Genomic DNA, 11,541 nt, shown 5'->3' with positions numbered 1-11,541 from the left:
ATACACACAGACACAGACACAGAAAATACAGTGATTTTTAATGTTATTCTGCTATGCCCATAGAATCAGTAGCTAGCCCAAGTGTCATTGCATGAGCTTCTTACCACATCTGATGAAGACAGACACAGACAACCACAGTAGAAACAATTGTAGAACCCAGAGGGGTATATGAATAAAGGAAAACACAGACATACAATTAATTAAGCAGGGCTCATAGGGGCTTACAGAGACTCCAGTAGTAATCAAGAAGCCTGCATGAGTCTGCACTAGTCCTATGGGTGCATGCTGTGGTTCCATATCTTGGGGCTTTTGTTGCATTGTGAGTGTGAGTCTCTCTGACTACCTGCCTTCTTGTGAGACTTATTTTCTCCTACTGCATTTCCTTGTACCAACTTGATAAGATGGTATATGCCTATTCTTACTGCACATTGTTAGGCCAAGTTTGATCACGCTGAGAGGCCTGCTCTTTTATGAAGGAGAACTCTATGCTGTATTGCACAGATGTTTGAAAAAAGGGCATTATGAAATCTGGAATGGTTGGATTAGAAGGGTAAATTGAACATATTTTATGAGAGGATGGGAACAGGCGGAATTACATGAGAGAGGGAGAGAACTGTGTGTAGAAAAGACTGAACTACTTGGGCATTTGGGGGGCAATATGAAATTTTAGTGCAGTGTAGTAAAAACTTATAGGAACCTCTGAGCTTGACACTAGCAAGGACTCCAAGTAGCAGATAATATGGAGCATGAACCACTCATCATTAGTAACCATGTTAGGCTACCAGTTCTGGGACTAGGACAGGAACCCAGGCACAACATCTATGATTTAAACCTGACCTACCTGCAAAATGTACCTGGAAATGTTTGCACAGAGCATGTTGGAGTGTCAAACTTATGACTGGTTTAAGCTAATGAACACACCACAAAAGGGAATCCATGCCTTATTCTCCCCCCTAAATGGCCAGAATTCAGAAGTTAGATAGTTCAAAGTTATAGGATAGAATCAGTTCTCCTCCAGTCACACACACACACACACACACACACACACACACACACACACACACACACACACACACACAAAGTAAATGCAGCAATTCCTAATGTTATTCTGCTATTCTGATAGAATCAATAGATAACCCAATTGTTATCATTTTTACCATATCTGATGAAGGTGGACACAGACATCCACAGTCAAATAGAAGGAAGAACTCAGGGAATTCCAGAGAAGGGGTAGAAAATATGGCAGAACAATGAGTGGTAGAGGAATAAAGGAGAACACAGCCACACAATTAACTAAGCAGGGCTCATTGGGGCTCAAAGAGACTCAAGTAGCAATCAAGGAGACTGTGTGGGTCTGCACTGGACCCCTGGGTACATGCTGTGGTTCTATAGCTTGGCGTTTTGTTCACTAACAATGAGAGTGGTGGTGTCTCTGACTATTTACTTTTTGTGAGACTTATTTTCTCCTGTTGCATTGCCTTGTACCAACTTAATATGAGTGTATATGCCTATTCTTTCTGCATCATGTTAGGCCAAGTTTAGCTAATCACTGGGGGCCCTGCTCTTTTATGAAGGAGAACAAGAGAGCAATGAATCTGAAGGAGAGGGGAGGTAGGAAGTAATTGGGGAGGAGTGAAGGGAGGGAAAGCTGTGATGGGGTATTGTTTGAGAGAAAGATAGAAAAGAAAAGCTAAAGAAAATCACCATGGCATATCACAGTTAAAACAGCAAGTACAGGAAACAAGGAAAATGTACTGAAATTTGGAAGTAAAACAACACAAGACACATATAAAGAAAACCCCTTAAGAATAAATGCCTGATTTCTCAGTGGAAACTTTGAGACACAGAACAGTCAGGATCAATCCATTCCAAATCCTAAACATCAATGATTGACAACCTAAATGAATATATCCAGCTAAAATATTTGCTACAGTTGAAGGACAATGAAAAAATGTTCATGATATAAAGAGCCTAAAGTAAATTATTGCTAACACAGTCAATCTGACAAAATTATATCTTGCATTTTTTTGGTAGAAGTGAGGAATGTGCATATCAGAAAGACTGTGGAAAAAACAATCCAAATCCATTATATATTGATTTAAAAGTACCATTGAGCCAGGTGATGGTGGTGTACACCTTTAGTCCCAGCACTCAGGAAGCAGAGGCAGGTAGGTCAGACAAGGCAACCCAATACATTCAAGAAATTACTTGGGGAGCCTCTCACAGGTCCTTACATCAAAAGTGGACCAGTTATTCCCAGTCACCGTGAAGGAAAAATTTAAAAATCCAGTGCCTGCTGAAAAAAACATACTGTTCTGGGTCATAAGATAAACATGGATGATGAATCAATAATTCCAATAGGAAATAGGAAACATATATTCTGGCAGACTTCTATAAATAATCAAAGATGAAAGCTAAGAATATGTATAAATGGCATTGTAATTGTGGGTTTGATAGACACAGGTGACAGTAAGTATCATTACTCCAGAATCTTGACTTCCAAATTGGCCTCTTGAAGAGACAGATGTTCAATTTCTAGGAATATAAACCCTATATCAAGTAAAACAAAACACAAGATGGGTTAAATGTATTAGGTCAGAAGGACAGAGAAAGACTGAGGCTGTATGTGGCTAATACTATAGTGAATTTATGAGGTGGTGAGCTGCTGTAACAATGAAATGCTCAGATTAATATTCCTGTAGTCCTAGAAATTCATATTTCTGGGAAGGACTTTATAAGGTACTATATACAAAGGTCACCAGCAACATAGGCTGTACAAGAGCACAAAGCATCTAACAAACCTTTAGAAGTACCAATGGCCATACCTTTAAAATAGTTAACTGAGAAACAAATATGGGTTAAAAAGTGGCCTTTAACAGAAGACAAACTGCAGGCTTTAAAACAGCTGGAACAGGAACAAGTTGATGCCCACCATATTGAAGAATATCAGTCCTTGGAATTCTCCTGTATATGTTGTTTAAAAAATCTGTAAATTGGAGAAAGGTGACAGATCTAAGAGCTGTCAACAAGATAATTTAACCTATGTGCCCTCTGCAATCTAGAATTCCTCTGCCTTCTCTATTACTAAAAGGATGGCCTCTTATAGTTACTGATTTGAAAGATTACTTCTCCACTATACCTTTACAAGAAAAGCACAGAGAAAAATTCGTTTTCACAGAGCCTACTTCTAGGCACTACTAGGAGATGCCAAGGGATCATCCTCTCATAGGGTATGCTCAATAGTTCCACCCCAAGCCAATACTTTGTAAGTCAGCCAGGGGAAATAATATGTAAACAATTCCTTTAATCTATAGTTTACCATTACTTGGATAACAATTTTCTATCTGTCCAAAAGGCAGAATTATATGTAATTCTCATTGTATTAAGGGATTTTAAAGAAGCTCTCAATAGATTGAGATCAATTGATTGACAATATGCAGGAAGAGTTGTTTTGCATATTGAAATGGCTGAAGTTCTACCATTCATGTTTAAGATATATTCAGAAACAGGATTTTCTTTATATATATAGCAGACATTTGATCCCATGTGTGTCAACCAGGTGCTCTAGCACAAGATAATGTAGAAATTGATCGACTATTGATTGGAAGTGTGCTGAAGGACTCCAAATTTTATAAGAAAAATCATGTCAATAGCAAAGGCTTAAAAGAAAGAGTTTTTATTACATGACAACAAGCTAAGGAGATTATAAAGAGATGTCCTACTTACTCTTCCTATAATGAAACACCACTACCTGAAGGAGTTATCCAAAGGGTACACAAAGGGATGAAATCTGACAGATGGATGTGTTTCACTTTGCAGATTTTGGAAAATTAAAATATGTACACCACACCGTTGACACTTATTCAGGTTTGCAATGGGCAAATGCTTTGATCTCAGAAAAAGCTGATTCACTAGTCATGCATGTATTAGAATTTATAGCCATCATGGGTATACCTGCATAAATGAAGATAGATAATTGTCCAGCATATGTCTCCAAGAAAACGAAACAGTTTTTGTCTATTATTACAATGTAAAGCATATTACAAGTATACCAAATAATCCTATAGGTCAGGCAGTTATAAAAAAGATCAAATCAAACTATAAAGGATGTTAAACAAACAGAAAGGGATGAAAAATACCTCCAGAAATAGATTGCTTAATGCTTTATTAACCTTAAATTTTCTTAAGCTAATGATAAAGGAACAACAGCAACAAAGAGATGTTGGATAATAGAAAAAATTTCTGAATTAAATCATCTGGTTTATTTCAAAAATGTGTTGACCTTATAATAAAAGCAGATGTGCTACTTTTGGGAGGGGGTTTTGCTCTTGTTTCCATGAAAAGAAAAGCTATGGATACCATCAAAACTAATAAAGATTCAGTTTGAAAAAGAGAAATTTCTTGAGAAAGAGAAATGACAGCTACAGAGGTGACAACCATACAGATGCTAAGGAAACCTCATAAGGGTTGGGGTAGTAGTGTCGGAGTTCCTTCTGTTTGTGTGTTGCTTTCATTAGTTAATGAATAAAAAAACTGCCTTGGCCTAGTTGATAGGGTGAAACTTCGGTAGGTGGAGAAAACAAGACTAAATGCTGGGAGGAAGAAGAACAGAGTCAAAGAGAAGCCATAGATCTTGTGCCTGAGATGGATGCTGATTAGAATCTCTGGTAAACTACTGCCACATGGCAATACACAGATTAATGGAGATGGGTTAAACTAATATGTAAGAGTTAGCAAATACAAAGTTAGAGTTAATGGCCAAGCAGTGTTTTAATTAATGCAGTTTCTGTGTGGTTATTTTGGGTGTAAGTTGCCAGGCAGCCTGGACAAACAAGGGGACCTACTCCTTGTAACAGTGCATGGTTCTGTTTTTGTCTTTGCAGGAAAATACACATCTTTACAAAGTCAAGAGGCACTGGATACTTGGATGCCTAAAAAGGAAATGATAGCTATCCAGAAAGGATCACCAAACAAAAAGGAATATGCCTTATGTCCTGCAAAATTCAAGATGTCATTATTTTTTTCCATCTGTGTTGTACTCCATTGTGTAAATGTACCACATTTTACTTATCCATTCTTTAGTCAAGGAACATTTAGGTTTTTTTCCAGGTTCTAGCTATGACAAACAGTGCTTCTATGAACATAGTTGAGCACATGTCCTTATGGCATGATTGAGCATGCTTTGGATATACCCAAAAGTGGTATTACTGGGTCTTGAGGAAGGCTGTTTCCTAATTTTCTGAAAAATCGTCACACTGACATCCAAAGAAACTGTACCAGCTTGCATTACCATCAGCAATGCAGAAGTGTTCCCTTTTCCCCACAACCTCTCCAGCAAGTTATCAGTGTTTTTGATATTGTTCATTCTTACAGGTATAATATGAAGTCTTAGAGTAGTTTTGATTTGCATTTCTCTGATGACTAAAAATGTTCAACATTTTCTTAAGTGTCTTTTAGCCATTTTAGATTCTTCTGTTGAAAGTTCTATGTTTAGGTCTGTACTCCATTTTTTTTATTGGATTACTTGTTCTTTTGATGACCAATTTTTTGAGTTCTTTGTATATTTTGGAGATCAGACCTCTGTCTGATGTGGGGTTAGTGAAGATCTTTTCCCATTCTACAGGCTGTCATTTTGTCTTGTTTACCATGTCCTTTGCTTTACAGAAGCTTTTCAGTTTCAGGAGGCACCATTTATTGTTTCTCTCAGTGTCTGTGTGAATTGGAAAATTGATGGGGAAACACAAAGAACCTGCTGACCTGCCCTAGTGGGAACTCACTGACTCTGGGTTAACAGCTGGGCAACCTGCATAAGATCGAATCAGGCCCTCTGAATATGGGTGACAGTTATGTGACTTGGCAGGTTGTTGGGCCACTGACTGTGAAGAAGGACGCTTTAAAATATCCCACACTATCTCAGAATAGAGAATAATAGATGGTTATTTATTTAGGGGTAGATTCACAAGTCAAAATCATCTGCTGGAACAGAGAACAGCAACCAAATCCTGCAGCCAGAAAAGAGGCCCGATGCATGTTTTACATCTGCATATATAGTATAAAAGGCCATGCCCCAGTGGGCAGATAACTTAAGGGTTACAGGCTCTAGGATTTCCTACAGCACCTCCCCTTTTTCTTTAAATAAGAGAGTTCTAAGTCTAATACAAAATTATATACAATAAAAACAAGCATATTCAATAATTATCCTATTCTAATAGGTTTAATTCTTTTATAAAAAATATCTTGGACAAGTCATGATATAAAAGTAGCTACAACTATCTAGTCTTCAACCCCATAGAAGATCCAAGAAAGGAAACAATATTACTTGACTAAGCAGGAAGTGAAAACAAACAACTTCCAAAATGCGCAACAAATGACAACAGAGACAACTGGCTAACTGGGCAATCACTCAGTATAACAAAAGGTTATTTATTTAGGGGTAGGCTCATAGATCAAATCATCTGTTCAAACACAGAACAGCAACCAATTTCAGAAGCCTGGAAAACAGAGAGAGAGCCTGGACACACCCTTTGCATCAGCAACTATAGTATATGAGGCCACCTCGCACTGGGCAGGTAACTTAAAGGCTATTGGCTGCAGGAATTTCTACATCCTCTCCCAATTTTGTTTAAATAAAAGAGTTCTAAGCCTAATACAAAATTATATACAATAAGAACAAATATATCAAGCAAGAAATGTGATAAATGTTTCAAAATTATCCTATCCTAATGAGTTTAAGTCTTGTATAATAAATAACTTGGCCAAGTCATGAGAGGAAATTAACTACAGCTATCTAGTTTTCCACCCTATCAAAGATCCAAGAAGGGAAACAATATTACTTGAGTAAGCAGGAAGTGCAATCAAGCAACTTCCAAAATGTGCAACAAATGACAGAGACAACTGGCTACTTGGTCAATAACCCAAAGTCTCATTTGCAATGTTGGAGCAACCAACTTTAGCTAAGGCCTAGAGTAATTGACAAAACATTTTCAGAAGCAGTAATTTTTCAAAACCATCTTATCCTGTCTTGGCAAGACTTGACAGTCTTTTATCTTGTATCCAGCTATTTTGTCTGTGGTCAATGCATGGGCAGTTCTTTGCTCAAAGGCAAGTTTTAACAAGAAGAAAACAAGCTCCAAGTGGAGTGTTTTCATTGCTCAAAATTCTCTCGGGAATAGATTAGTTCTGCCAGGAGCAATCCTGTCTCATATCAACAGAATCCTTGGTTATTTAAATGTAATATTCTACAGCTCTTTGAAGTGGTTGAAGATTGACTATCTATGCAGAATACAATCTCTATGTATCTAAAGAATCTAGTTAGTCTAACTATAAGTATGACAAACATGGATGACTATTGACCTATAATACTTAATACTTGCATAACTTAAAGACTATGGCTTCATATTAGAATATTAAACAATTTTTAAACAACTATGTAACAAATGAGGACAATGATATCAAAATGTAAACAATATATAAGTATCTTTATCAGAGGGAGAAATGTATATTGCCTAGGTATACAAATATTATAGACAACAATAGGAACATATTCAATATAATTTAAGTTTTTATCAATATACAAGAATCTATACCATTGTAAATAATAGCTCACAAGTATTCACTCCATTACTCACTATTATTATTAGTGTGAATAAGCTATTATCCCATCCAATTTTCACCCTCTTTGTTTCAAAATATCTCTGAGCCAACATAATTTCCCCCAATGCCCACTCCTATAACAGTTATAATCAACCCCTAAACCATGTCCCTTACCCTGAGGACAAAATTTTTTGGAAGAGGGTGCATCATCTTCTAGAATTATTTCCAACTGTCATTGGAGCAATGTACTTTCTGTGGGATCCCATGAAAGTAAAATGATGTTTAAGTTCCAAGATTACTGTCTCATATAATTGCAAATAGTCTCTGAGCATTTAGTAGGGTTTTTATGAGGTTCCTATTTGGAGTTCTGGCCAAAACAAGAAAAAAAAGTGCACCATTTCAGCTACCCAAGTTGGAATCATCTTGAGCAGCTGGTACCCCGAAACAAGTCTTATTGTAGTGCTATTAGCATCGTGACATCAAACCTACCAGGTGGAGTTGTTGTTGTGATGCCCCATGTTCCTTCTAGAAATTTTAAAGATTACTGCAGGAAAATTCATTGTTCATTGTGAAAAAATTAGACATTATTTAAACAGACATATATACTCAATGAAAGATATGATAGAGACAAAAATAGGTATGAAGAAAAGTAATTTTTTTCTAAGTTATTTTTTCTTTCTGTCCCATAGAGATGACTCCTGACATGAGATAAAAACTCTGATATTTTCTTTTAATAACATGCTTGAAATTAGGGAAGGACAGAGCCATTGTCCATCTCCAAAGCCAGATCTATATATTTATTAATAAATTTATATATGTTTAAATTTATGTGTATCAATTATCTCACCTAATAAAACATATTCCTTTTCTCTATGATCCTTAGTGGATAGATATTTTTCCTTCTGTTGGCATTCAACTTCCATGGACTCTTGAATTATTTGAAGATGTGTATTTTTCTGTAAAGATAAGAGAAGAACCCTGCCCTAACCCTATATGCTTTCCTTACCACCTGTACGGCTGTCACTGTTGTGGATTAGCTGTCATTTCTCTGTTTCAATAGGTTTCTCCTTTTCAAAGCAAATCTTTATTAATTTTGATGGTATGCATAGTTTTTCTTCTCCTGTGGAAACAAGAGTGAAACCCCTTCCACAACATAACACATTTTCTGGTTTCCATTGTGAGATCAACACATACTTGAAATACACTAGTTGATTCAATTCAGAAATTTTTTTCCATTATCGAATTCCTCCCTGCTGTTGTTGTTCCTTTCTCATTAGTGTTAAGATAATTCAAGGTTAATAAAGCATTATATAATCTATTTGGGGGATATTTATCATCAATTTTTGTTTGTTTAACATATTCCTTATAGTTGAGTTTTACCTTTCTATAACTGCCTGACCTGTATGATTATTTGGTATACCTGTAATGTGCTTTATATTATAATAGACAAATAATCATTTTATTGTCTTAGATACATATGCCGGATCATTGTATGTCTGTACATTGTTCAGGAATGCACATGATGGCCATAACTTCTAATAAATGTGTGATTACTGAATCAGCCTTTTCTGAGCTCAGGGCAGTAGCCCATTGAAAACCTGAATACGTATCTATGGTATGGTACACATATTTTAATTTTCCAAATTCTGTAAAGTGGAACACATCCATCTGCCAGATTTCATTTCTCTTAGTACCCTTTGGGTTACTCCCTGCAGGCAATGGTGTTTGGTTAAAGATAGAGCAAGTAAGACACCTCTTTATAATCTCCTTAGCTTGTTGTCATGTAATAGGAAACTCTTTCTTTAAACCTTTGCTATTGACGCAATGTTTTTTTTATGAAATTCAGAGGCCTGCAACACAGTTCCAATCAATAATTGAACAACTTCTTCATTACCTTGGGCTAGAGGACCTGACAAACACATATGGGATCAGATTGTGTTATGCATATAGGGCAAAGACTATTCCTGATTCTATCTTGTACCTGAATAAACAATGAAGTCAATTCTCTATCATCTCATATAAATTCAGTAGTTTCAATATGCAAGACAACTCTTTCTGCATATTGTGAATCAGTAACTATATCAAAAGGTTCTTTAAAATCTCTTAGTACCATAAGAATAGCATATAATTCTGCCTTCTGGACAGAATTATAATGGTTTTGTTCCACCTTACTTAATTCTTCTGATTTGTTAACATCCTTCCCTGATTTATTTGCATCAGTATAAAATGTATGGGCTCTAGTTATTGGAGCATTTTATAGAATTTGGGGAAGAATCCAATAAGTCTTCTTTATAAGGTTTTAGTCTATCACTTTTGGGATAATTGCTATTAATTTCTCCAAAAAAATAGCACAATTGCCATGGTTCATTGTCTTCCCATAACCTTTTTATTTTATCAGTAGTGAAAGGCACTATAATCTCACTGTGTCTATACCTGTTAATTGACAAAGTCTCAATTTACCTTTTATAATTAATTCAGAGACTTTTCCCACATAAGTTTTTAGTTTTTTACTAAGATAACATCATCCTTCTGCATTAGAAGTCCTGTAGGAGAAATTCTGGAAGGCAATATGACTAAGATACAACTAAGATTTGGATTCACCCTATCCACATGTGCCTCCTGTAATTTCTCTTCAACAATTGTGAATTCCTTTTCTGTTTCAGCTGTTAATTCTCTGAGACTATTCAAGTCTTTATCACCATTCAAGGTATTGTTTCAATAAACTATTACGTCTGGTGTTATCCCAATGGCCAGTCATAGAATGGAAATGGACTCCTAATAATCTTTGTAAGTCATTAAGAGTCTACAACTTGTCTCTCCTAATTTTTGCCTTTTGAATTCTAATTTTTTGTAACCTATTCTGTAACCTAAGTAATTAACAGCATATCCTTTTTGAATTTTTAAATGAGTAATTTTTAATCCTCAATTAGGCAAAAGTTTTTTTTTTTACTTCTTCAAACATCCTTTCTAAAGTATCTGCATTTGAATCAGGTAACAAAATTCATCCATCTAATGATATATTATAGACCTAGGAATTTCCCTACTTATTATTTACAATGGCTGACTGACAAAGTATTGGCACAGCATTGCCTGTGGGATAATGGCACATTGATATATCTTAGTAGGCTCAGAATTATTATAAGTAGGCACTATGAAGGCAAATTTTTCTCTATCCTTTTTTTATAAAGGTATAAGTGAAGGAACAATCCTTTAAATAAACAACTATGAGATGCCATAACTTTGGTAGCAGAGAAGGCAGAGGGATGCCAGACTGTAGAAGGCCCATAGGTTGAATAACCTTGTTGATAGCTGTAAGATCTGTCACCATTGACCATTTTCTAGATTTCTCTTCAAAAACAAATACAATAGAATTCTAAGGCCTATGCATTATAACCATCTCATGATTTGTTTTACCTGAGAGAAGGTTCCAATTCCTAACAACTGAACATTTTCCTCTTGAAGAGACCAATTCAGATACCAAGATTCTGCAGCAATGATACTTACATCCAAACCCATGTCTAGTAGGGCTTCAATAAAAATGTTATTTACATACATTCTTTTTTATTGATATTTATTGAGCTCTACATTTTTCTCTGGTCCCCTCCCTGCCTCTCACCTACCCCTTCAATCCTTCCCCAAGGTCTCCATGCTCCCACTGTTCTTCTTCCCATGTAGATTGGATCTATGTATATCTCTCTTAGTGTCCTCACTGTTGTCTAAATTCTCTAGGATTGTGGTTTGTAGGCTGGCTTTCTTTGCTTTATGTTTTAAAACCACCTATGGGTGAGTACATGTGATAATTGTCTTTCTGTGCTTGGTTACCTCACTCAAAATAATGTTTTCTATCTCCATCCATTTTCAGGCAAAATTCAAGCTGTTGTTATGTTTTCTGCTGTGTAGTACTCCATTGTGTAAATGTATTACATTTTTCTTATCCATTCTTCAATC

The sequence above is a fragment of the Microtus ochrogaster genome, unplaced genomic scaffold (assembly GCF_000317375.1).
Source record: "Microtus ochrogaster isolate Prairie Vole_2 unplaced genomic scaffold, MicOch1.0 UNK43, whole genome shotgun sequence".
NCBI lineage: Eukaryota > Metazoa > Chordata > Mammalia > Rodentia > Cricetidae > Microtus > Microtus ochrogaster.
Note: the sequence above shows the minus strand (reverse complement) of the source record.